Raw genomic sequence first — 26,856 nt, 5'->3', positions numbered from 1 at the left:
AAAAGTTCTTTGAGGTACTTCCAGTCTAGAGAAAAGGCTTTAATATTGTCAGTACTTTCAGCATACTTGCCAAGGGTCAGTGAGACCTTCAGCCCAAGATGCAGCATCTTACTGCTTGTCTCTTGCTTGCCAGGACAGATCTTAAGATTGAGCATCATTACAAGACAATGGATAGGCCTAACTGTGTGGCAACCTTCTTGAAGTCATCTGACAGAAAAGACAGTTTGACAGAATTACATTTTCAAACTCTGACTGATGTGTCTGCCTTCAAAAGGCTTGTCTTCTGGTTGGGCATATGGAAACACACACACATACACTCTGCTTTATTGCAGAACATGATTGACAAGTACAAGGAGAGAGCTGGGGAGGAAGCAAGAATAATTAAGCAGAAAGAAAAATGTAGGAAAATTCTTTAGACTACAAAGGCAAAGGGCACTTAATCATATAAGCAACTAGATCAACTGTGAGAAACTAGGGGAACTTGGCATCAGTGAAAGGGAAGATTCTCGCTCCATCTGGATGATGATGCCTCATGCTGAGAACACACTCTGACTCTACAATCCTGTACTAAACACCACACCAAAGCATTGCTGGCAACCCTAAAATCTTAACTGCCCCAAGGAACCTGTCTCAGAGAAATACTGCAAACCCACGGGTAATGTATAAAACTACACATATAAAACTGGTGAGGCAACAGCTATGAAATGCCTTCCAGCTCCAAAGACAAAAGTGATAATGGGAAGAAGAATCCTGCTCTCTTCTTAGGAGATCACCTATGTGTTGAAGAAAATGAGCTCACAGGTTGCAAAGTGGAAGTTAAAATCATCTACCTTCAAAATGGCAACATATAATCAAAGCTTAGGAACCAAAGGTGTAACAGCCACTCAACATAGTACCACAAAACAAGTAATACTTGTATTTCAAATTTCAAGCACTTGTATTGCTATGAACTGTGCTGACATATTTTCCACAGCCTCCAGGATGTTACCATTATAAAATCTGCCTTGATTTTGTAATGGTAATGTGGTGGTTTGACCGGCCCAAACCATGACAGGTAACATCCTGCAGCTCATGTTTTTGGTCCTTAATTCATCTTACTGCATCGAGATACACTATCCAAGTCTACAAGGTCTTGAACAATATTTCAGGTGGTTCTTCCACGTGACTGTGTTGCATTATGTTTTTCTTTCTTCTCACCTTATAAATCATTCCCTCTAGTATCCAATAATTTTTAATGCTCTGCTGTGCTCTCAGTCAATTAACCTGTACCTTCAGGTGGTCAAATCTGGATCCCGTTTTCCTGTTATTGTCTTTCCTTGTGTTTTGTGCATTTGTTTTAAATTCCCTTAACAATTATGCCAATACCTAGACGGGGAGCACTATGAAAAGAAATATCACTAAGGTCTTTTAAAGGCCAAAAATTGAAAATTACCCTGTTTATTTGAAATCAATATAGTTTTACACAAATGAAAGAAGTATTTCTTGAATGAGAAAAGACAAGTAAAAAAGAAAGAGGAGAAGATGGACATTTGAGATTATTTTGATTAAATACTTATATTAACATGTAATAGCTAGAACTATACTTTTATAAGCTTTTAAGACATCAGTACTGACTACCATTACAAAACACAAGTGAGATAGAAATTGAACCATTAATTATATATTTTCTAAACTATTTGTTTCCAGCTTAGCCACAGGCCTCCCAAGGTTTGAGTATCATTATAAAAACATAAATACCCACACATTCAAACAAAAAATGTCCCTGCTGCTAAGGCTGGAAGTTGGGTTGTTTGTCCTCACAGTAACTAAAAAACAGTCTAAAAAGCAGGAGAATAATGAATAAAAACCAATGATTATTAATTAAATCCTTAAAGGCAGGTTTATAATAATTAACATAAAGGTCATCTTAATAGTCAACTTAGAGATATTTCTAGATCTCCCAAGCCAAAAGATAAACTCCTCAGTAGTAAAATTTGCCATTATTAGAAAGCTAATTTCATTGTTCAGCCTCTAATTCGTTATCCGTAATTAAGAAAAATCAGATTTCAAAGCAACAAGGGAAGACTGTGATAAAGCTATTTGAAGTACACTCTGGCAGGGATAAAGCCAGCAGAGAGGTGGCTGTCATAAAATAGCCAAATGGCTTTTTCCACCTCCATCAAGGTCACTTGACTGACGATGTGCTCAATAAGATGATAATGCATTTAACCACTTTCCTTGCATCTGACTTCGACCTTACTGCAAATCCAAATGGCCTTGTTTAACCACCCTGGCCTTTCAACATTTCCCTGAACAAAGATAATTAAGGAGATATACTGCCCCCTACTATCACAGGAATTGAAAGACAAATAAACTTTTAAGAGCACAGCCAGGTGTCTATTGCATTAATGTACAGTGTTTAAGCAGGGGGTAAAATGAAATAATGGTTAAATAATTATAAAAGGTTAACAAAGTTAACTTTGCTACGTAAGGTAATTCTGTTCTATTTAAAAGAAAGAACATAAGAGGCTTTCCAGGCTACTTTTTACAACTCCCTGGACAACAGTCTTTTCTTTAATGCAGTTTCTGACTTAAGAGGAAAAATGTTCTGCAAAAATTAACAACTCTGAAATTTCTGCAGATTTGAAACTGGTTATATTTCATACAAGGCTACAATAATGTTTTATGAAAAAGCAGATCTATATGATTAAACCAAAAGCTGCTCTAAAAAACCATTTCCATTCCTTTTTTTTTCCTTTGTGTGTGGTCAGCAACTATACTAGTGGTGAAAATTAAAGCAGTTTAAAAATTAGTTTGGCAGTTATGACAATTTGAAATCTTAAGGTAGTGCTTTTTTATGATTTTTACAATTATGAAAAACAAACAATATCATTCTGTAATAGCAGTTGCCTTTTTTTTTTTTTTAATTTTGATTAATATATACTCTTATATTCCAAACAGCTCTCCAGGACACTAATTCTTCCTGATACAAGAAAAAAAAGCCCCATGTCAATAGCTGTTGGACTAATAACAACTGAAACAGAATAAAAAGAATAAAAAAGCTGGTAAAGTAGTTGGATGTTAGTTATGCAGAGATACAAGAGATCTTATTTTAGATTAATTTTTTTTCTTCTAAATCTGTTTTTCTTTTAATCATCATAGAAATATTGCTGTATAGGTCTGAACCCCCTTCAAAAGCAACAAAGTGGCCAAACAGCAAGTTGTATTAGAAAGATAAAAACACACGACTCACTGTTGATGTGATACTAGATATATTAACTTACTGCTACTGCCAAAATTGCTGTTCCTTGCCACAGAAAATTAAGTATGCAGAAACCCTGTCACATGTCTTTAAGCAGTTTGATCATAATGCAGTTCTTCAGAAATTACAGCAAATCCACCTCTGCCATTTTGTCCAGCCACCATTACTTTGAGCTGTAGATGTAGTTTCTGCAAATTTCAACATGGTCACGTATTTGGTTTAATCTTTTCTGTAACACTTCTTAATGCAGACTCAACTCCTGAATTCTGAATACACCAGACGTTAAACCTCCTGTAAAGGTACTTTCATGTAGGAAATACAAAAATCAGTGATTACAGTATCAAAACCATGAAGCCTGCAATGATTCATATACCAAAACTATGCAAAGTGTTTTCTCCTGTAAATAACAAGCCACAAATAAGCCATTCACTGAGCTAGAATGATTTACTGTTCCCAGATATGAGAAGTCTACCTTTTTCTTACATCTAAAAGACTTGCTTCAAAAAGAATCTACTTTACAGCAGTTTACACAAAACAATTATTTCCTTTCAAGTTTGGATAAATGGTGGCCTTAGTCAGTTTCAAAAGAAGACTGCATACCTTGCTGTTACCTTGAGTGAGTACTGAAGTATAATTGCACTCTGAATTCCTTAATCTTAGACAAAGAAGATGAATGACTATTTTCTACTCATTCAGAGTATTTCAGCCACCTACCTATTTTGTTCAGATTTTTAATGTGAGTGACACTTCTTAAAGGAACACAAGAGTCATCTTTTCCACTTGTTCCTAACATTTAAAAAGGTTAACTTAACTGGAAAACTACACAAACTTTTCTTTAGTACAGTTGCCTTATTTCATCCTGATCTCTTGTTTAGTATAAAAATCTTCAAACCTAAAAGATATATACATCTTCAAACCATTAGTGAGGTCACCAGCTCACAGCATCATACTCCATACATTACTGAACAAACAAAAGCCCTCTTGCTATTCTGAAATGCACAAATCTGTAGCTACCTCTGGAAAAAGTCCTTCAAACCCACACAGAGTGTAGCCTATAGACATATTTCGAATGAATATAACCAACAATAAGATCTTTGAACACATACAGAAAATATATGAAGCTAATGCTTTTTCTTATTTTGGACAACAATACAGGGAAGTTCTATTTTCTCATATCATCACTCAAATGACTTGTTTAATTCTATGTTGAACAAAGTGTACATATTAAGCAAGACCTTTTATATTTCCTTGTTTAGTTCAACAAGTGAATTGGGAAGCCATATAAGTTACAGGAAGAGAAGTTATAAAGTATTATCTCATAATTGCTTATCAGACTATTCTGGTAATTTGAAAAGTCATATTAAATCTTCACAGATGCATGCCCAAACTGCAAGAATACAGCTCAAGATCAGTACCCCAAGTTGGGTCCATTTGCATCATATACTGATATTTACAGGTATTTCTCTAGCTCTCAAGCCAAAGGATAAACTCTTCAGTACTAAAATTTGCCATTATTATAAAATTTAATTTCAATGTTCAATCTCTAACTTGCTATCTGTAATTTTAAAAAATCAGACTCCAAAGCTGATGAGTGTATGGCAGCAGTCTTTGTGTGGACCTGCAGAATGAACACACATCTGACATGACATTTTATTTTTTTTTATTACATCAATTATCAATTTTTCCTAGGCAGCTACCACTTTGGCTGCTTTTCTTCAAATGAAAAAAAGAAATACCCTCTGCTGCATGGAACATGTAACTCCTTGTGTCAGAAAGCTTAGAAAGTAGAAGTGACAAGACAAAGCCATCTAAACATAAAATGTTTTTTTAAAGGTCCTATTGCTGTAGGTTTCTTTCTAAATTGTTACACATCCTTTTATAACTCCTTGAAAGGAAAATACCCTTACACTGTGAAACATGAGGCCATTCTCCACACAGGATTGCAGAACGATTAATCAAAAAATTTTGTAACATCTCATTTGTAGCCACTGGGCTGCTTGACAGTTTTGAACCCCAATCTGATGGATGAAAAAAGGTAAGCTAGGTTTTTTCTGTTCTTGTTTGAACACTTTCCTGCGTTTTACACAAGTATTTCCACCAGAACTTACTGAGGATGCATGAAAAGATTTACCTTTTGAATGAAGGAAAAGTGCACTCCAGCAGCTGCATGCACACCATCTAGAAGTTCATGGGAATAAACTCAGCCTATTTAGTGCCATTACGCAAATTACAAATTCTTATCTTAATGATAGGCTATACTTAACATCAGGCAATTAGATCCTTGTGTCTATTAAGAAATTTATACACTTTCCAACGAATAGGGGACTCTTGCCATCTTCAGTAACTTCTCTACACATTTTCAGTGAATTTACTCTGTGGATTAGAGATCTTAGGGGAGAGAAGGTACTTCCCTTCCCCTGGCTCCATTGTTCTCTACCTTCAAAGCTTCTAACAAACAGCTCCAGAGCAGCTCAGTCTTTGTCTGGGAATTTGGTAGTTCACATCCTAAGTTTCTTTTCCCATTGCTAAAATATTAGAAAAGCAAGGTTTTTGAAGCTTTCCACAGTATCAGCCAGAAAACAGACACAAAGTTAACAACGGATAGCTATCACCACGAAGTGTCAGGTTTGTTTACTGGAGTAGATCAGAATTTCCCCAAATCTTCAAAGTTCCGACTGTTTTGTTTAATAAACTGTTAAAAAATGGCAAACGGGCTAAGTAAGGTGAACACAAGCAAAGATAGTTTAAAATAAAAAAAACTCCACAGACAGATGGGTAGTTCAAATTCAGATTCTGTGGATGAACAGGAAAACTAAAACGTAGTGTGCACAAAAGCTGCAATGGTATGTTCATGCACTGAAATACAGACATTTTTATTTTAAGTAAATTTAATTGCTGACATACCTTTCTCAGTTTTTTTTCCTCAATCCTTCCTTAAAGTCTACTCTAGCAATTAACATAGGTCTCCGGATGGCTCACTTGAAATATTTAAAGCTGAAGAACAAAAGGTTTATTTTAAAAATGAAAACCTTGGCTTGTACAACTCCAGACATGAATCTGCTTTCAATTACTGAAAGTATTTCCACTTCAGTGAAAAAGGATCAAATCTTCAACTACACCATCTTTAGGCAATGAATTTGATTATATTAAGCTTTAACAATACAGAATGACTTTGTGACACAGCTGTATATTCCATGCGTATCGTGGATTAGGTATACAAAAAAGATGCTGGCACTTTAAATGAGAAGCAGACAGAAATGTGTCTGCTCACAGCAGCACCGTACTCCCATACCAAAGCTCTGCTTTAGGGCTGGTTTTTTTTTTTCAGGTGCCCACATAAATGTCAAAGATTACACTAAGCTTTAAATGAAGGATTTTACAATCCTTTAAAAATGAATCTGGGCTGATTCTTCCCCCATACTTTTATTTGCATAATTTGCACTGTTGTAAAGTTACGTTTTTCTTTCTAGACTTTGAGCGAGCACAACCTCTCCCACCTCCCCCCCAGTGCAGCAGGTATCGCATCCCCTAGGAAGCACGATAATCAGCGGCACTTTACACTTTCCCCATTATGCGAGCATAACAGAGTCGGGCGAGGGAGCTCGAAGGCTTCACTCCGCAGCGAGATGCGATACCTCAAATGCGAATTATGCAAAAACTTCTCATTTCTTACATCTCCGATTCCGTGAATCTCTCCTACCGCATCCCAGCCAGACCCCGGCTCGGGCTCTTCCAGCAGCACGGGCAGACACAGACGCGAGCGGCTCCCTCCCGGCTCGGCCACGCTCGGCGGGCAGGGCGGGCAGTGCGGGCCGCCCGCGGCTCCTCGCAGCGCTGCCCGAGCCGCGCAATGAGGCAGCGGCGCCGCCCCCGGCCCGGCCCCGCCCGCGCCCCGCCCCGCGCCCACCTCGGGCGGCCCGCGCGCGCCGCTCCGCCGCCGGCCCCGTCTGCGCCCAGCGCCGCCAGCCCGGCCCTACACAGCCCGCGGCGGCGGCGGCCGGGCCCGGCTCCGCATAACCCTTTCGGGGCCGCGGCGGCGGCTTCGCGGAGCGGCCGTGAGCGCCTACGGCCCGGAGCTCCGGGGACGGGCAGAAGAAGCCTTCCCCGAGAGCGCGGAGCCGATGCCGCCGCGCCGTTCGTACGCCTCGCGGGCAGCGCGGGGCCGCGGGCATCCACCGCAAAGCGGGGCTTTCCCGAGGCACAAAATAAACTCCCTGCCGCTCAAGGTAGTTGGGATATCAGCGTCAAGTACCTGCCTGCTCCCTCCCGTGCGAGCCGCCTCCGCAGCCGGGAGGCACCGGCGGAGAGCGGCTCCGGTCGGGGTTGGCTGGAGGCACCAGCGGGAGGCACCGAGGGAAGGCGGCTCCGGTCGGGGCTGGCGGAAGGCACCGGCGGAGAGCGGCTCCGGTCGGGGCTGGCGGACGGCGGGCTCCCGTCTGGCCGCGGCCGGTGCCCGAGGAGCAGCGCGGCTGAGCAGACGGAGCGGGCCGGGAGCAGAGCGCAGCTGTGAGCGCGCAGATGTGACACGGGCCCCCTCATCACGCACCACCTGGGCTTTAATTGAAACACAAACACCTCCCCCTCCATTTACCACCGTAGGAAACAGTTTTTCTTCGCGACTATAGAGGCATGAATATAATACACTCTGCTTACTTCAAAACACTCGGCAATCTATGATCAAGTCCTCTGCTAATGAAGCCTTTGGAGTTCCAGCTTGATCTGAATGTATCATAGCTGTCAGATAAAGCTATCGAATAATAGATACAAAATACGGTATTTACAGAACTCTCCATTAATTTCTGAAATACTGTAGAAAGCACGAAGAACTAGATACTACAGAATATGCAAAAAATCATTCAGAATAGAAAAGCCTATTTTTGGCTGGTAAGCAAACTGAAGTTGATACCTCTGTCTTTAGTAAAAGAACTATTTATTCTCTCTTATTTTATTTCGTTTTTTAAATTTAACTACCTCCTTTTGGAACATGGAACTGTTTTAAAATGTCTGGGAATGATATCTCCAACTTTATTCTTAACATCACTACACAAAGACTCTTCTGAGCTGGCTTAGAAAATGCAGGGGTACATAGGAATGTCTAGAAAACTTCTATTATGGTTTTCTTTTCACCTTGGACCTTTGCTTATAACAACTAACTTAACTCTCTCACACCCTATTACAAGATCCATTGCTGACTCAGGCCAAGTTATCACAGCAGCTGCCCAGAAGCCACATTTTGCCAAAAATCAGATCAAGACATTGTTAATGATTATACAATACTTCCAGGGAAAATATCGCCATTCCAGAATATGTTTTCAACGCTGTTCTGTAGAAGGCTGCAATACAACCACATATTTCAGATGTATTATTCATAAGAAATGTAATTCTATCCAAAAAGCTCACACAATTCCTGTAGAAACAAAGACTATACAGATTGAAATAGTAGAATTCTGTGAAACAGGGGACAATAATGGTCTAAGTAGCCAGGTCCTGATGAGGGCAGTCGTGGCTGGCAGTGGGAAAAAATTTTGACCTGGAGCTCTTCAAGTCAGATATGCAACAGACTATGTGTGCTTTGACTGAGCACAAGGGAGAAACTTTAATACAGTCACCATTGACAAACTCTGCTCAGGTTTGGGGGCAGGTCAATAAAAATGGGAGGCTTTTTGCAGTTCAAATTCTTGACAGACTCCTATCTGTGCTAGCTACAAGACCAGCCAAGAAAAAGCTAGGAGATGAAATCATGAACTAATATAGTCAGTTAAAGCAAGCAAGTTTCTAGCGATTCCACAGCAACGTTCATATTCTCAGGATCCCTTCCAAGGGGTCTAGTTGCAATATATGGGGTATTAGACCACAAATACGCTTTTCCAAACTGCTTGAATGGAGTACTATGGATAAGCACTTTCTGCCATTGAAAAACCTACTAAGTAAGTAATTAATTCAGGCATATATCCTTTCAGATCTTAAAAGGACGAGGAAGGGGAACTGGATGTTTAGAGTCAGCTTGTGCAGAGCTTTCGAGTACATTTGAATTTCTGCCCTCAGAGAGCACCAGTAATTTCACTCCCTCTACACAAGACTGCCATGGACCTGTGAAGGAAGCAGGATATTGAGTCCCCCAAGAGTCAGATACTATGGAAGAAACGACATCTTTAGATAATCCCTATTTTCAAAAGAAAATTATCCACACTATACGTTCTGTACTTCTTTTCTACAAATATGTATCACTCTACATTCAGTAAATGAAGACTGCACCCTATTAAAAAATAGGACCTGGATGTCACTGCAGTGCATCCACTTTCTCCATTTTCAGCTGGCTGCAATGGAATTTTCCTTTGCTATGATGCCCCCTCTATTGAGATTCCACTGTCCCATTAATGCCAACACAAATGATTTATGAAATCTATTAGGTGAAACACTAAAGACATCTCAAACATAAATGTTTGCTTAGGAAAATATTTCTATGGAATAGACAAATGGGGTTGAAGCAAACTCCAGCAGAGATATCACACTTTATGCCAACACAGCTCATGGCCAAACAGTAGAAAGAAAGATCAAATAAAACCTTGGGGGTAGCTAGAGGGGCTGGGGGCAAGAACAGCATGTGTTTCATTCATACAAAAAGGGAGAAGCACTTTAAAAAAAAATTGATCAGAAGGATTATTGCAGTAAATTATGCAGAGCATTAACCATTGAATTTGAACCCATCCTTAGTATTTCTTTATTAATAACTCATTATAGTCCTTTTTCTTAATGTGGAATAAATTAGAGCCATGTTAATCCATGCAGCTATCTGCAGGTACATTTATCACTACAGCAGCCACTTTTACTCTCCTTTCTGGAAGCTGCATTTCATGGGCAACAAACACTCATCCCCTGCTGAACACAAGTCATGGTGGCCTTTTCAGGTCACCAGCAGGGTCACCTAAAAACTTACCTTTTTTTTGAAGAACTGAAAGGTACCTCACAGCTGGCCTTGACATATGTGAAAGAATTTCTCTTTCACTCGCACACTCTCTCTGTCATATTGCCACAATTTAGATCAGTGAAAACAAGTGAGCTGGGGGCCTTGCTGGTATAAAAGGGTGAGGAACTGCCAACAGGATGTTCTTTGTGGGAACTTAAAGCTTTTGGAACTGATTCCTCTTGCCTGATCCAGAAGAGCTCAAATTTTATGGCCTTCATAGCATGTTGCATAGTTCATATTTTTCCAGAGTGCCTGAAAACAGGAGAATTGTGGATGTGGTTAGTTTATGGAGGCAGGGCTGTGCTTCAGCTTTTAAACTGGCTGGTTTGCATTTGTCTGAGGAGGGAGGACTGTTGCAGCTTAGTCACAATGATCAATTTTTATATTTGCATTTGAATTTGGTCAGATATTCAGGAATTTGAAGGTAGTAACAAACATATACACACTCTCTGATAAAGGTAGGTATTATCACAGAGAACTGACACATTCCATCACTCATAGCTGTCACCTGGAAAGGACTCAGGAGCTGCCACTGGAGGTGACTCTGGGTAGTCATTAGAGCAGAGTGGCCCAGGTACAAGTAGCTGTGCTCCTTGCAGCACCTAACACTTCAGTCCTCACTGCTACCTCCTCTGAGTGCCTTTGTGTCAAAGGAGAAAGCCTTATTGTGTCTGTTTTTCACAAGGCAAATGAAGGCACAAAGGTGACTTGTCAATACCAAAAACGTGGTACCATGAGTGAGGGAAAACACGATGCCTTAGATAATCTTCTGGGGCCTACCCTAATCACTGAGCCTTTCTTCTTCTCATCAAAAGAATAATTTCAGCAATTTATCAACATTCATGATGATCAGTGACTTTTATTAAAAGGGAACAAACACCTTTTTAGCCAAATACTCATTCACCTATTTGAATAGTAGTAGTCTAAGTGCCCTGTTAAGACATCCTATCATAAATACTTAATTAGTGTTACAACCACTTCTAGTGAGATGTTAGGTGTACTTTAAAGAGATAGGGTTGTCTGCATTACAAATAAGTAAAAATGGAGTATCCACCTAGAAGCCAGAATTGCACATCATCAGTGTATCACTTTGGAAACCTGTTTTTCTTACAACCCTACAAAAAGACAGGGTGTTAAGTTATAAAATTTAAACAACGCCTAATAGAAAGATTTTTGTCAGATAAGGTATAATTTATAACAGCAACATATATTCTCATGTCTGTTTTACAAAACAGACTTGATCAAGCAGAATAGTTTTAATATAGCTTTCCACTTCTGGCTGGAAATATATTTTCTAAAAAAAGGGGCAAGTACATGTCTAGAAATTAATCTTAGGAATACTATCTGATATCAACAGGATTAGCAGTATAATGTGTTCCCATGAGAAAGTACATGTGCCCAAATGTATTTAATGGAGAACATCTTGTAGTTTTTAAGCATTTAAATAGTATGCTACACTGACTAGTTTTTTCTCACAAGTGAGGATTAAGATGGGCCATTTTTCATGCCGTAATGATGCTGATTTAAATTAGAACAGACTAAGACCATAATGAGCTCACAGATTTAGTGTTCAAATCTGAAAACAATAAACTTTTTTTCCTTTTTATGTTCAAATCTGAAAACAATAAACTTTTTGCCTTTTCATTTACATAGATAAATCATAACTCTATTTTTTATAACCCTTTCCAAGACTGCATTAAGAATTTTACAGTTTCAGATCATTATTTCCCTAAAAATACAAGTGGAAATTGTAAGCAAGTAGAAGTACCTGGGGTAGGGTAAGAGTTATAGCAAAACCACAGTTCTTTCAAAAAAGGGATTGAAGTATGACACATTTCTTGAATATAAGTGGGCAACATGTGGGGTTTTCTTCCTAAGAAGCAACCCAAAACTACCCAGTGTACATTGGTACTGTGATTTTTGAGTGCTGTAGATTCATATATTGAAGTAAATAACGTTCCTCTGTTCCTTGTCAAATTTCCCAGCAAGCTCAGTGCAGTGCGAGGGCAAGTATAAAATGCACAATATTTCTATTTATCAGCACCTAGACTTTTGCTCCCTAACAATAGACTGCCCTGATTAGAATCATCCCACTCTACACTAATTGGTCATATATAAAGGTATGGCAAAATACAAATTTACAGATGAAATACCTCAATCTCCAAAATCTGAAATATGAAAGACATAAATATTAACCATGATGCTTTTTATAGTATTCATAGTTCTTATAGTACTTATATAGTTCTTAGGTATTTTTTTACCTAAGTGCTAATACCTACAGTACCAGCCAGCCAACCAGCAGAGAAAAGGGGCACATATGCTTTGAATGATTAACACAGCTCTTGGAAACACAAAGCACACATGCTTTCCTTATCTTATAGAACAGCTCAGTGAGGAGGAGGAGAAGGACATTTTCATGGAAGTTCTGGGGGATTAAATGATGTATCAATGAACCCTTTGAAAGAAATATCCCCAACCCCCCTCCCCTGCCAACAAAAAAGTTAATACTGTTTGTTTCAGAAAAATTGCTATATGAATAACAGTAATGAGATGAAGTGATAAAAAATATTGCTCTAATGTTTTCATGTCATTTTACCTAATTCTTGAACAAAAGGCAGTAGTAGTTTAGGGAAAAGTTTAAACCCTTCACTAAAGAAAGGAAAATCCAGTTGTAATCTGAACCTTGTATCTCTCTTTTAACTGAACTCTCTACAAATCTGAAACCTGTTTGTATTTGCAAGACTCCCTTCAACACATCATCAGGACCCTGAAAAATCCTAAACTACACAGTTGCATCCCTTCCTCCCTCAATTTATCCTACTGTTTTGCCATTTTTCTCAGTAACCTCTATCAGCAGCTGCTACTCCGTGCTCTCCTCTGTAAAAGGCAAAGAAGCTGCTGCTTCCACAGCTAATGCTCTGAACTGGAGACCGAGTGTCTAATCTTCATAATGGGCAGCTTCCAACTGACTAAGTTTTGGTTTACATTTAATACTTGGGTCCACAGCTCTAAATCCCTATGGATTACTGGATTATTTTGTTAATTAAAAATTTACACCTTTTTCAGAAAGAAAAAAAGAGGAAAATATTTAATGCAAATGAAAATGACATAAAAATGTAACTGGCAGAAAAAATAGATCAATTTGGTATGTAAACTCATGAGATACAGGATGTCTCTTAACAAAAACGGTATGTATAGGCTGTTTGAAACAATCCAGTCAGAGTAAAATAGTTTTGTATAGAGGTCTGTCAAAAAGAATTGGCTTTTGTGAACAAACTACCCTATTGTGAATCTCTTACAACTGGTAAAGACCACGATCAGGGCAATCCTATCAGGATAAGAAAATAAGTTTTAAGAGAAACCACTCTATTCTTAATGACAAATCTAGAATTTTAGACCTCTAGAAAATTTTAACTTGCATCTTAATCGTAGTAAGAAAAAGAAAAAAAAAAGAAAAAAGGAACAAGAAAAGTTCAAGGTACTTCTTTGATACTGTATCTTTAAAAAGATATTTTAAAAACAGTGGCACACACACACAAAAAATCAATATCTGTGTGATTCCAACAAAAAAATATTTCACATATTTCTTGGAATAAGCATTATACTGATCGTGACACAAACTGTGTGGCTGGGACTGCGGCTGCAGCTGCTGCCGTCCATCTTCTATTTTGTCTTTGTGTTCCAGGAAAGATGACTGAAAACCCGCTATGTCATTTAGCCATTGCTAAAATTATGCCATTCAGAAATTTCTTTTTTGCTCAGTAGAAAATAACCATTTACTTTCTCCTAATTACAGTTTCTCCTTGCTCCCTCTACATCATAACTCTTTGCAGAAAAAAACTTCACCACCAGAGCAAATTTTCTTTTTACACAGTTGCTGCTTTGGCAAGATCAGAAAAAAGTGTCATCCTTTGGGTAAGTCTGTCAAACAGATTTCTTACATACAGTTTGAGAACGTTCATCTAAAAGTACTCTATCTGCACTTTGGTGTGCTTATATGACATTTATTGCCTTGGAAAGGTGGCATAAAAATTATTTCACACTCCTCTGACACCTGGTGTGAGCCATACCCCTGCAAGTGGTCTATATACAAAATGGTTATACAAATCATAAATGTAAAATAAAATTAATACTTTCTAAAATATCAAAGTGGTTTTATATATATAAGAAAAACATTTTGGGCTGCTGTTAAGTAGACACCTTATTACATTTCCTCGGAGGAAAAGAAAAGAGGTTTTCATAAGGCATAAGAATAGAGTTTGTATGCATTTTGAGTCCACTCAGAACTATGTACATAAACAAACCTTCCTGTGGTAAATTCTGGCAGAGGATGAATGCCTGGTGATAGGTGGGTTGTTAGGCACAAGACTAAGTGCTGCAGGGCATCTAGAATTGCATTTATGGCATACCTTGATGTGATTTGTTGGATACTGATTGTCCTAGAGAGAAGGTGATAATTTTCTACATTCTACCTAACACTTCTAATATTTGCCAACATCCCAAACTGCTAGTGAAATGATTTTTCCCTGTATGAGCAGGTGTTGCATATTCAGAAACATGGTGTAGATACTTCTAAGAATTTAAAGTTATCATTTACTTAAAAGGGAAGAAGGCAGAAGAAAATATTTTTACTTAATAGTTTGTGCTCATACACAGAGGATGAGGCTGTACCACAGGTCTTACAAGAATCACTTGGGCTTGACTTTCTTCAGGGAAGGCTAGCCATTGCATAGGTTTCCAGAACATAGTATATTGCATAGAAATTATCACATGCAATACCCCAAAAGTCTTCTCACTTTCTTCCTCATACTCTATTTATTTGCTTGGCATGCCTCTGCATAGATGTCAGACTGCCATGGATCCATGTGTGTTCAACAGCTTCAGAAATCACAGTTTGGCTCTGTCAGTCAGTTACTATTTTCACAGCAGCCAACTTTATCACTATCATTTCCTAATTCCATCATCTAAATGATTTTGTTAACTGCATTTCACTAAAGACCTTCCCACAAGCACTGCCAGATTTGCAAGCTTTGGTGTTATCTGCCAAGAGAAGGAACTCAAAGTCCAGCTGAATTATCTCATACTAGAGCCCTTAAAACATGAACAAGTGGTAGAATATTCAGCCTAAAAAGTATTTCTCAAAGAAAACCAAGAAATTAAATATAGTATGTATATATAGAGGGCATACAAAAGCTAATGGCATGGCACAGGTTTTTGAGTCCTGAATAATCAGTGCAAGTCACAGGAAAGACCCATCCCCCCCTTCCCTACCCACCATATGCTGACTTAAGAGCAAAGCATGCAAAGTGTAACCCTGAATGAAAAACTACATGGAAGACAGAAGCTGCATTTAGCATTGATAATGCCAATGTGACTGAATCAATTTTGAGGCCAAAAATCTGAGAAGGTCAGAATCCAGCCTGCTAGAAAAGATTCAAAGATAAGGCCAGTATTCATTAAAAATGCAACTTGTATTGCAAAAGTCCTGAAGATAACTGAGTTTATAAAACCTATCCTGAGTATTGGTAACCGAGCAGATACAGCATAACCAGTGTCTCAGTGTCCACGTTTCGTTCTACAGCAGTGTTCCCTGAAGTATTTTCCCACATGCACTCAACCTGCCTTTGCTTCTCCCTGCTACCTACTATACTGCAAGAAGCATTGTAAGCCTTTTCTCAAGAATCTGGATGTTTCCTTACTTTGGGATTTCTCTTCCTGCTTTCCTTCCAGTTTCCTGGGGATGCTTGTGCTTCCTGAGAGTTGAAATTTTGACCTCACTGCATTTGCCTAGTATTTGGCTGGTAGGGTCAAAAGAATAGAAAAGTATGGAGAACAGCTTGTTCTTAAAATTGGGTGGAAAATTTAGCAAAAAATGTTAATTTTATTACAAGAAAGAGATCTAGTTCACACTTCTCTAGTCTCAATTCACTTTCTGTAGATATGCTGTTCTCACATCTCTGTGTCCACCACCCAGAGACCCAAAATACCTTTTTCTACACCAGGGGTGGTGCATACATACACAGTTCAGTCATTTATCTAGGCAAAGGCAGTGATTGTTGAAAAATGAACTCCAGGAATTGCTGCCATCAGTTCATCCCTCCTTTGAATTGTCCTTCCCCATCTTGTCCACCTACCTTGGTGATAACTTTGTGGGGAGGATACAGAAAGTCTCCAGTAGAGCTCTGTGCTGAATGGCAGAGCGCTGATACTGCAACTTATTTTGAGACGGGCCCTCAAATGTGGTATACTGGAACCTTGGTGTTGGAAATCCTTCCTTCTACTTATGTGGCCTCCCAGAAATTCTTCTGAAATTTCCCAGAAGTCAGTGCTTCCTGCAGCTGGACCACAGGCACTGGAAAAAATACTCCAAGGGCTATGTTGAGGCACAGTGGCACTTGCTGTGATTGTAGGGGAAATGCAAAGTGGACTTATTCCAGAAAGAATTCAATTGGTTGTGGTTTTCAGTTCTCAGGACTGACCCAAGTATACTTGGAAAGGGATTTGTTGCTATCCATGTCACACAGGACAGCTAGATGGAGAGTGCTTAGGCAGGTACTACATGATTTCAATACCTCATTTAAAACTATTATACTCTAAAGCCTGGCACAAGAATTTATCAACTGAAGTCCATCAGTATTCTTTGCCTTTTTTTTGTGAACACTCATACTAACATCCAGCACAAGGGTCACATTGCTGTTTAAAACCCTCCTGCACTAAAGTAAACACACCTGACACTGATAGATTTCCTGAACTACCCTGAGGCAGAAGCTGTTTCACAGATGGAAGAAAAAAAAAATGGTCAAAGGAAAAACTGCTTGAGAGAGAGAATTTGGCTTCAGGTTTTCTAAATCTTATAATCTATATTTCAATCTGGAAAATTCTCCAATTAATAGAGATATTTTCATTATTGTAATAGATTTTTTTTTCCCCTGAAGCATTCAGAAATTGATAAAGTTGGACCTTTTGCTTTGCTGCAAATTTTTGCATGCTGATTAAACAAGTTAAAAACATGTCCCACTACAGAGAAAGAAGGAGTAATGTTAGGAAGAGAATATTTTAAAAGGTAACAAAACTATCCAAGAAAATCTATCATATGAAATAGTGTCTGAAAATCTGAAACACTTAATGATGAATGTGTAACTCCCCCTAATGGATGCATATTTGAATTTATCTCAAAAGAAAATGTCAATAACTGTAAATCCTATTGCTAGAAATAATACCACTGTTACATCACATTCAGCCTTTCTGGCTTTTTAAGGGATCTCTTAAGGTATGCATTTGTGACTTAGAATAAATATTAAACTACTATTAGTGTAATTTTGTTTTCTTAGTGAGTTTTATTACATCAAGTCTTAAATATATGTGCCTTTCAGCATATTTCGAAGGTACACACTCAGTAGCCATTAGAATTCTCTTAAATTTTCTTCTATCAGTCATTTCAACTTCTGTTTTAGCTAAATGTCTTCCTGTTTCTCAAAAAGTCAGCAAATTGCTATAAAAATGACAGTGACAGGCCACAGTGGTTTGGATTCTGTGGTATAAAGAAACACTTCATATATGCACAGCTGCTGGTAATGAATGCAGCATGTCTGAGGCCTAATCTTGGACAATTTCCTACATTTCTGACTGCAGTCTCCTTGGCAAAATTTCTGAGACTGTATTATCTATATATCCCAGTATTTCAGCCAAAACTTTTCAATACTAGAGTTCGGCATGGTGCACTGCCTTTCAGTAGTCTGTCCTCTCAGAGTTAACAACTTTTTAGGAGTCTTTGCCCTAAGTCTCTTCTAACAACAAATTTTTTTTCTTTTTTAAAAAGCATTGTATTCTACTCTACCATCCTGTTAAGATATGCCAGACAGATTAAATTTCTACATAATACAATTCCTGCTCGTGAAAGATGCCAGAGTGACAGCATCAGACACTAAAATTACATTTGTCCACCACCCAGCTACAGCAGCAGCAGGGTTGTTTTCAGAAATCTCAAATTTAAGCTACTGAAACATCGAGGGTAAGTGAATAGCTCTAGAGGTTGCTCTGCCAAGACTTCTGATAAGCCTGGATGTTGCTATAATTGGTCTGTGATACTGTGACCAAGCGGTGTAAATAGGGCTGAGATTAAAGGCTGGATTCTGCACAGGTCAGACTGGCTGAAGGAGGCAGTGAAATGGGCTCCTCATAGTGGGGACAGACTCTACATCTTGCTCCACTCCCAAAACCAGTCATAATCTAAACACAGGTTTCCTCCTAATGCAGCCCAAATGCAAAGAAAAATGCAGCAGTCTGAAATGAAGCTATGGGTGTAATCCCAAGTGACTTTTCCTAGATTTTTATTGTGTGTCTGAAAGGAAGTTTAATAAATCTGGTGTTGTTCTTTTTCAGTTTTTCAGTTTAAATGGAACTTGTATATTTTCTGTTTTTCTTTGCAGGAAGTAGTTCTTAGCAAAATATGCTCTTAAATAGGATTTACCCAGCTGTCAAATTCTACTGTGTAATGCCAAAAGAGTGAGATTCAAAACAATGGATGAACATATTGTTAAAATAATTACATTTTAAGGCAAAGAGAGACATGTTCTTGTATAGCAAAAAGGACAAAAATAAGCTGACAGGCAAAAAGATAGATAAAATATGTTTACCTGCACCATTGATCATCATTCAGAAATATTTCTAACATCATGTAAGAACACAAAAGTTAAAAATTAAGTACTCAGAAGCAAAGATCTGCATTACAAACCGAGAAATATAGAGAAGATATCCGGGAGGTCTCTAACTATAACTGAATTAGGATATGCTACAAAGTAATGCCTGGCACAATAACAAGAAAAAAAAAAGAGGAACAATATTTTGCTGCCCATGAATTTTGCTGATTTTATTTTTAAAAGGGAGCTAAAACTAAACAATTAATCTTACTCTGATTAAGTAATTATTGTCTAATTTTACCCAGGATTATTTAATGTAATCTAAAAAGTAACTATTAAAAATCTTGTAACAGGATAATTCTACCCCCTCAAACAACCAATCAACCAAATAAAAAACATCAAAAGCAGAAAAGTACCCCACAACAAATAGACTCTGTGAGCTAATGCATTTAACTAAGAGTCAGTCTAACTATGGTTATGTGTTGAAACATGGATTTTCACACCTGTCTCATATGGACAGTCAAACTGCCAGGGCCAGCCATGACAGAGATTTCCTTTCGTCCCCTTACAGAAAGTATTACTGAGATTTGTTCTGTATGCTTGACAGAGAGTAAATTACATAGATATAGGAGATCCTCTGAAGATTTGTGATCCTTATGAAAGAGGTTAATGTGAGAGAGAACATCAGAGTTTAGGATATATAAAAAAATACAAATACTGGCAGTCATTGTTTTAAGACAATAGCACAGTTTTGATTGTTGGATTTTCTTGAAAAACATCTTTTCTATTACTTCTGGGATCCAGTTCACAGTTCAACTCCAGTATACAACCCTACAGATGCTGTGTTCATGCCTCAAAATATGTTCAATTATGCAGTTGATTATTTAAAGTCACCACTCCACTGTTCAGCACTTGTTTTCCATTGTGGTGTTCACCAGTTTTCCATTGTGGGAAACATAAAAGAGCAAATGAATATTTTCTTCCTTTGAATTTTGCTAAAAAAAAAAAAAAAAAAAAAAAAAAAGCAACATCTATGCCTTCCACTTCTCCAGACCCTAATACTCATGCCTTCTAAAGTACAAAAGAAAAAGTATGGACATATGTAACTGAGATGGTTTAATGCTACTAAACATTGCAAAAAAAACACAGATGTCCTTAGACAAAATAAATACAATCTCCTATACAAAGATTACATAAACGAGAGGTTTAAACCATGTATATATATACCTCGCTCTCTTCAAATATTTTCACAGTCACGACTGTAGACAAATACCAAATTTGGTCCCTCCAGATCAAACTGGAGGAAGTCCGGTGAAAAGACACTTGGATGTTTAAATATTGGAGAACTTGCCACATGAAGAGAAGTTTGAAGAAAGGATTTGGGCAACACAGGAAAGAGAAGACTCATAGTGACCTAATAAAGGTCTCCCAGTACCAGAAAAGAGTTTAGTGAGAGGATGGAGGTACTCGCTTCAAAAGGGTGCATGGTGAAAGAACAAGAATCTGTGGGTCCAAGCTGCTTCAGGGGACATTCTGTCTGGATGTTAAAAAAAAGAAAAAAAAGGTAATAGGTGGGATCAGGATCTTCCTTGATGAAAATAATTTCAAATAATCTTTGCTTGAGACACGGCTCTGCATACTGAATCATGTTTCTCATCCACAAATTACCATTTCTTCATTAAGTATCATGCTAAACAAAATACCATATATGCAGAATAAAATAAAGAAGATAAAGAGTCATACTGCTCTCAATATTTTTCATTTTCTTACCTACATACTTTCTTTTATACATTCATGTGGTCCTAAAGTGATCTGAGAAACAAAAACTGATTTGGAAGGGTTTGGGGTTTTTAAAAGATATGTTGCATTAACAAAGCTACAGTATTTGTGGCTAGAACTGCAAAATAAAGCAAAATAAATCTAGTTGTGAACCAGTAGCCTACGTGCAGATAAACTTACAGGATATCCTAGTTCACCTACACCTCTTTCCTTTTGTTGTGCTAAATTGCCAGGGAAAAGTTTAATTTTAATGAAGCATATGGACTGTAATAATGTCAATGTTCATTTTATTTTTTCTATGTAAAAGAGTAACAGTACTCTTCTTTGATGGATTTAACCTACCTTTTCTATGAGAAATTTGGGAAACGGGAAAAAAGACCATATAGAGTGAAGTAAGTAGAGAGCTAATGCCAAAGCATGGTTGACTGATAAAACCAGCTAAGTGACAGGCAGCATAAATTATCTCAGCTCTACTAGTTTACAAGCAGATATATATAATGCACAGCATTTGGAAAGAATTCTTACTTGACAGTACTGAGAAAGCCCATAGCCAGATTTTTAGCTGCAAACACTACTGCTCTTTCAACATTTCATTTAGCTACAAATAGACACCTAAATGTATATATAGACACAGAAAAAGGCCTATTTATTTCCAGAGCCCTGGAGAACCCTTACATAACCAAGTAAAAATGGAACTCTGCTTGCTTTGAGACTGTTGCCGTTCCTTTCCTCAGTGAATTACATCATCCCTTTCTGTTGTGGGAAATCTCTTGCTGCAGTTCAGTACTAGCAGAGAAGTCCCTTCCCAGGAAAAAATGTGCACGATAGGGCCATGCAAGCCCACAGCAAGGGCACAAACACTTCTGGGGGCATAGTGGCTCAGGCCACAGGCAGAGGTAGGTGAATATGGGATCCAGAGCAAATAGCAAAATGATGCAGTCATGTTGGATAGGGTACAGGAGCTGACTGCCTAACCCAGAGGATGAGCTCAGATTTAACTTTTCCTTCCTAAAATGAGAAGAAAAGGAGAATCCAAGTTCACCCAAAGCCTGGTGCCTGAACCAACTGGCAGGGTCTTACCAGTGTGAAACCCTTACACCAATGATATTAACAGTTGTATAAATAATGACTGTACATCTCTATAACACTTTTGCAGAAAATGAAATGTATGAAGCAGTAATATTTAAATTAAAAAACATAAGAGGAGAGTTATATTTGCAGCACTGTACTAATGAATTTGTTACTTTGTTATAGACTGGAGACAGAACTTTATCACTCACTGAATCATATTTTGTATTACTGATTTTGAAGTTACTGATTATGTTTCCATTAATTTTGAACTACAGATTTAAGATAAATGAAAACATTCTCAAAAACACAGAGCTAGAGCATTGAATTTTCTAACTATAAAACCTGTCATAGTGTCAAAACTTAGGGAAAAGGCAAGAATGCTGTCTGGTGAAATACAGGTAATTATTGTGGCTTGACAAAACTAGCAGAGAAGAAATAATTTTAACATTATTTCTTCAGTAGTTCATTATTTCTCCAGAGAGTAAGTGACTATTATCTTTTAGGTACAGGACTTGGTGCACATCCCAGCATGCTTCACAAAGCCACAAGTAGAATTATTTGAACAGAGCTTACAGTAGAACAAGTTTATTTTTAATTTGATACACTATTTGTTCTCAGTTGTAAAGTGACCTTCTTATTTTAGCATAATATTGACCAGTAATTTCTAAACCTAAGGCTGAAATTTCAGATACCTGAAAGTACAATTACCACCATGTCCTCCCTCCTTACTCAAACTTGTAATGAGTAATGAAGGAAACAAAGCAACTTTTAATAATCTCAGAAATTCTATGGCTGCTTTCATATGACACAGCATTGGCTCATAATTCATCAGTGTATATGGGATGACTAACACATCTGTCTCACCTCTCAAATGGGTGTTCAGGTATCTGCCAGGACAGGGAAGAAGTAACCTGGAAAGCTACAGACTTAAGTATTAAAAGCTAAGTATTAAAGGCTTTCTGGATAGGAAGTTAAGACCATAATTTCCAGTGATGTTATTTTCTTCACCTTCCCTAATAAAAGGTTTGTTTCTGTATAACCTGGTCAGAAAGATACTTTATTCCAGACAAAGCTTGTGAGCTAGACAAGGCTGAAGTCAGCTAATCTTTCCATGGCTTGAAAATCATGCAAGTGCACCCAGAAAAAACAAGGTAACAATGAGCTGCTGTTCCTGGGATCTCTCCTGACACCATCAGATTTACCCAAAGCAGATCAACCCCAGCACATTTCAATGAACCAAGCTTGTGAAGTCCCATTCATTGCTCACACATGTGGGAACATCTGGATTGTCTGACAGCAAGCCCTCTCAGCTGGGAGCCTACCTGGACATCAGCAGTGCTAAGAAAGCTTGTGAGAAGAAAGGTGTCATGAAATGGCTGAACCATGGTTAAACAGACACAAAAGAGAATTAGTAAAGTAAAGGAATGACACTCTCAAGCAGGGAAAACCAGCATCAACCTAATAGCCCTGTTCCCTCCTGTTTATTTACTCTTTCCTGCTTGATCCAAGCACCAGACCAAAATGGTTCTCTCTAACTTGAGACCCAGTTTGTGAAGGCTGGGAAAATAAAGATGGAACAAATAAGTGAACAGATAGTGAATCCCTGCTATGCCTTGTGCATTTCCCTTGGAAAGGGAGATCAAATAAGAAGGCACCAATGTACAACAAGCTTGGTGTACTAGAAGAGGGAGCAAAGGAGTCTTGGGAACACTATCAGGATCCAAAATAAATTTACATGTATATTTTGACTGGTTAATTATTTATGGAAAATCCTATTTGCACTTTTAAATTTTGGTTTTGAATTAATTTTCTCCTTTCTCTGCTTCACAACTAATTTTGTCATGTAAATACAAAATGCAATGAGAAAGTACCTGCAAGCACAAATTAGATTAGGTAAAACTAAATTACACACTCCAAGTCTTCAGTAAACCTTAAGCATTTTTGTATTACAGTTATGCCAGTCTAAAGCTGCCAAAAGGGGAGGTGTCTGCCTCCCTCCCATCCCTTTTGTTAGATGAGCCTGTACAGCTGCAGGATGAGTTGGTTCAGCTGGCTGGTGATGTAAAGTAATTTCTTTCAGGGTTAGGATACAGTTCCATTAAAGTTGACATTAAAATATTTAGTGCTGCTGCAGTTACGTCCATCTCCAAACCTGCCTCCTGTGTTTTGTCAACCGTGCTGTTTGTCTGACTCTGCAGGGAGCAAGTTCAAGCCACTAAATCTTTGGGAAACTATCCAAAGAATTTGGGGGTAGAGGGGCTGGGGAGAGGATCAGGGAATAATACTCTGCTGGCTCAATTGCCTCAGCTAGATCATTAAGAATTTGGATGAAAGCCTGTCCCAGCACAAAGAAGTAACAGCCACTGGATAGCAAGGCTCAGGATCAAGGCAGCCCCAGCAGAGCCTACGCTGCCATCAACCATCACTCCTGCACCATCCAGGGAACTGACAACCTCTGTGTCTGTGCAATTAACTGCTAAGTCTGCAAAAGAAATGGCCCCTGCCTTTGTTTGGAGTCAAGTGGGAAGGGATCATCCCCTTTCAATGCATACGGATATTGGATTGGATACTGTGGGGGAAAAATTGTTACATCAATAGATCAAGAAGGTATCAATACGCAGTTAAGCTTTTTTTTTAATATCTTTTAAATCAGAGATTTTGTATGTTTTATTGAAAGAAAGGGTATGGAAAAGAAACATTAAACAGCTCATAGTTGGAAAAAACCAGTGGCCTTAAGAGTTTTTTTCTAATGAGGTCTTATTAATTTATTCGACTGGAATAATTCTGTAATTATTCAAATTATGATTTATTAACCCTTATCTGGCAAAGGAGTAAAATTCCATAAATCACTCCAAAAAACCAAAATCCAGCAGTGAATCAAAAGATATATTAAACTGAACTAAAACAATCCCGAGACAGCTGGATCATGAAAAATTGTTCAACTCAGAGAACATTTAAAGGTTAGAGCTCTATTACAGGTAAAAGAAAGATCATAGAGAGAGAAAAAAAGATTAATATAGTGAGTACCTGGTGCTTCTTTTATTCATTTCATTTTTATTGTAAGGCCACCATTTTGCAGATGGTCTGAAGTATCACATTCCTTACCACCTCAAAAGGTTCTATATCAATTATTCTAACTATGGCTGTAAAAGAACAGCCTACAGACAGCTGCTGGAAATAAAAGGCATTATAGAAAAAGTTTTCTAGTACCTTTCTTCATGAAGATTTTTAAATAAAGAATTCAATTGTAACATGGCATAAACCTGGCAGGTTCATAGTCTTGCATGCTACAGAGGGAAGCCAGACTCAAAGATCCCACTGCAAGTACAGAGAACATCGGCCACGGAGCTACCACTAGTTAAATTTCTGGTTTAACTTCATTTTAGGAAAAAATATAATTATTACAATTTCTGGCAGTTGGAAATCTTTCATAAAACCACAGAGATGGTTTCAGTGGTTAATTAGTCTGCATGCTAAAAAGCCAATGAATGTAAAATGTTCATGGTAAAATTTACATGAATGATTTCTACATCATTTAGTCATTTATCTTGCCAGAAAAAAAGTCAGCCTTGTAAAATTATAAATAGTCAGTATTTATAGAGCATAGGGAACAGCACTGTCTTACTTCATTTCTTTAAAAGTTTGCCCATGTTAGACAACTGCATAGAAGTCAACATGAACTGCAAGAGCCTTTGAGACAGCTCTTTTAATATCCTTAATGGAACTTTACTATAAATTGGCATTAATGTTTGCAGTCTTAACTCATCTGCTTTATGTCTACCTATTGTTTCACTACATATTTTTGCACTCCTGAATGAAGTTATCTGTCTAGAGCACTTGAAAACATCCACTACTAATAGCTGCAATTTAATATTTCCATGGGAAAAGTAAATATTTTATCATATGATCTAACAGCCTCTTTGCCGCCTTTTCCTCCATCTAACTACATAAGATAAATATTTATTGAAAACCTCAGCATTTTCTGCCTTACTCTGGGGAATTCTTCTGGTTTTGTCTAGATTTGGTTAACATTATTGGGATTCATTCAATTTCATTTTAACAGCTACAACAAGAAGCCAAACATCTGCCCCATTAAAGGAGAGAGGAGGAAAAAAAAAAAGCCACCAAACTTTGTGGTCATGGCTTTCTCCCTAATTTTTCCTTCTGCTTTTTCAGTGTTCTGAATTTCTTAGCTGATACATACTAATTACCATCAAATTATGCTTTCCTTCAGCTGTTTTTCAATACATATCCTCTCAAACTTATTTATTTAACAGGGCCTTTTGTTTCCTGTCTAAGGCAGTTTTCAACACAAACTTGAAAGAATAATTTCAATTTTGGATTTGATATTATTTTGAGCTTCTAATGTGTGCCTTTAATTTACGAAGAGAGATTTTACATTACAGTTTTTCATACAGAGAATATTTGCTGGTTTTCATTTTCATCTATGTAGGAGTCATAAATTAATCTGTTCACTCATCTTAGACAACACTAACTGTGATCTTTTTCTTCATTTTTTAGCCATCAATATACATTTAATAAATAATTTAATGCACCAATAGTTTAGATATCTGATTTTTCTAATGTCTGAGTCATTTTAGTACTGTCAGCATAAGCCAAACAGAACATTTAATCTCCATGTATTTTTTCTTCCTACTGGATGTTATAGGCAGGTTCTTAGAGTGTCATATTGTCCCCTGGTGTTTTATGTCATAGATACTTGATCAAGTTCAACACTGAGCACAATTTCAGAACCAGTCCCAAATACTTCAATTAATGCTATCATGTTCCATTAGGTAATGACAAAAAGGTGGAAAAACCCAGCTTGGCCATACATGCTCTCTTTCCATGGAAACATTTTATATGTTATTTAAAGTGTGCAAACTGAAGTAAAATGACAAGAAAAAATGAAGTTTGTTCAGTGAATCAGTAATTACACCAATATCATAAATAAATTGTCACGTACCTTACTACAAACATTGGCACTACACACTCTGCACTGTGTGTTACTTGACATACTTTATAATCAGATTGTAGTTCCTATAAGACACACATAAACTATGAAGTATAGATATTGTTGTAATAATGTTCCTACTAAAATGCTATTTGTATTCTTAGCATATTCATTTTTCTTCTTAATAGTTTATTGCCTTTTTTTC

At 37.7% G+C, this 26,856-nt stretch overlaps 1 protein-coding gene across 38 annotated transcripts in view; it reads right to left on the bottom strand.

Annotated features, from left to right (window-relative positions):
- Window positions 1-26,856, bottom strand: part of TENM3 (teneurin transmembrane protein 3) — a 1,287,129-nt gene that overhangs the window by 230,937 nt on the left and 1,029,336 nt on the right. For 2 of the 38 annotated variants that reach the window (XM_074541343.1, XM_074541348.1), the window contains exons 1-2: window positions 6,915-7,054; window positions 6,146-6,235 (exon numbers count right to left, since the gene is read on the bottom strand). The exons of 34 other annotated variants lie outside the window; for them this stretch is intronic. The gene's annotated coding sequence lies outside the window, so the exon portion shown is untranslated. Of the gene's footprint in view, window positions 1-6,145; window positions 6,236-6,914; window positions 7,099-26,856 lie in introns of those variants that run through there. 2 more of the 38 variants (XM_074541328.1, XM_074541349.1) reach the window with 2 other exon arrangements.

This window comes from Zonotrichia albicollis, chromosome 5 (assembly GCF_047830755.1).
Source record: "Zonotrichia albicollis isolate bZonAlb1 chromosome 5, bZonAlb1.hap1, whole genome shotgun sequence".
Taxonomy (NCBI): domain Eukaryota; kingdom Metazoa; phylum Chordata; class Aves; order Passeriformes; family Passerellidae; genus Zonotrichia; species Zonotrichia albicollis.
The sequence above is the reverse complement of the archived record's forward strand: the minus strand, read 5'-3'. Positions and strand labels throughout refer to the sequence as shown.